The following is a 1,504-nucleotide window of genomic DNA, read 5'->3' as shown; positions in this document are numbered from 1 at the left end:
TGTAGATACACTAGGACTAGCTTGTGCTCCAGTTTGTACTGCAGTAGTGGCTGATGCTATGATGAATATATAATTATAGCAATATGCATGGAGTGTATTATTCATTACCTGGTATAGGTTTAGCTCCTCCAGTTGATGTACTGGTATTGTCCCCAACTGGTCTACCTGTACATGTATATAACAATAATAATAATACAATTATAGTAAAGTTTACCTTCTTTTAGTTTCATATCATAACTCTTCAGTGTCCGTCTTATATACAATGTTACAGGTAGGCTCACTCCAACAAGAGGTACTGCATGATACAGTACTGGTACAGTCTTCTGTCTTCTCTCTACATGCAATGAGATAAGACATGATGCTGGATCAGGATCAGGATCAGTAGTTGATGCAAACCCATCTACTTCAACCTGCCATAACTACAAACAATACTCATCATGTTATTGGAGTATATCCATTAAGTACTTTGACTGGTTCCAAGTGTGGCTCAATACTCCAGCCAGTGTTTGATTTGGTTTGCTCTGACTTGAGATTCAGTTCAACGTAACCAGGAGACTCTGAGAACTGAAACTTGACCCTTTGTCCTCTCTCAGCAGTAGGATGCTCATCACTGATATACTAGTCAATGTACAAGAATACTAATACTACTACTACTACTATAATAACACACACACATACAGTTAGTACACAGTATTTACAGTCACAATCACTAACAACAATTAAAATACACATACATACATGTAGAATGTAGAAAAAAATAATCAAGAAATTGAATTATCATTAGGTCTACACAAAGGTTTCCACAGGAATTTTGTGTAGTGCTCAGCTTGTCAACTTTTATAGTTTCTCAATAATCTGGTCAAGGACCCTACACTACACATGTACATGTACATGTACATGTGCATGTACATGTACATGTAGTATAGGATCATCAGCCAAAATGGCCAGGAGAGAATTCTCAATTTTTATTACATTTTTGATGCATATACATGTACATGCACTTATGTCATCTAGCTATTTCAAGCAAGTTCTGATCAAAATTAATTTTTTCACACTTTTTTCAGGTTGCTCTTAAATATGACCATTGTATAATAAAGGCTTGTCAGTTTAGCTCACTTAGTAAACTTTTAGGGAAACCCTGGTCTATACTAATTAAATTACTCCATACTTGTGTGAGTGCTTTAAGATCTTGTGCAACAGTGAAAGTCATCAAACAGTCGTCCTCATCTTGTTGCTCATAATATAACAAACCAGAATACAATAAATCAGTCGTTGATACTCCTTTACTGGTACAAGACTCAGCTACAAAACAAAAACTCATTATTAACAATATAAACTACAAAATGAAATATTTAATAAAATGCAACATACCGTAGGTCGGGATATATTCGCGGCTGCAATTATTCGCGGTCATAAAAAATTCAATTAAAAACCATGGAAACTGTTAGAGCGTTGCTATGACAATTAAGACCATGTGTTTAGTGTTCAGCTATTCATCTGTTCT

This window comes from Amphimedon queenslandica, unplaced genomic scaffold, assembly GCF_000090795.2.
Source record: "Amphimedon queenslandica unplaced genomic scaffold, v1.1 AMPQUscaffold_13278, whole genome shotgun sequence".
Lineage (NCBI taxonomy): Eukaryota > Metazoa > Porifera > Demospongiae > Haplosclerida > Niphatidae > Amphimedon > Amphimedon queenslandica.
This window is presented reverse-complemented; position numbering follows the sequence as displayed.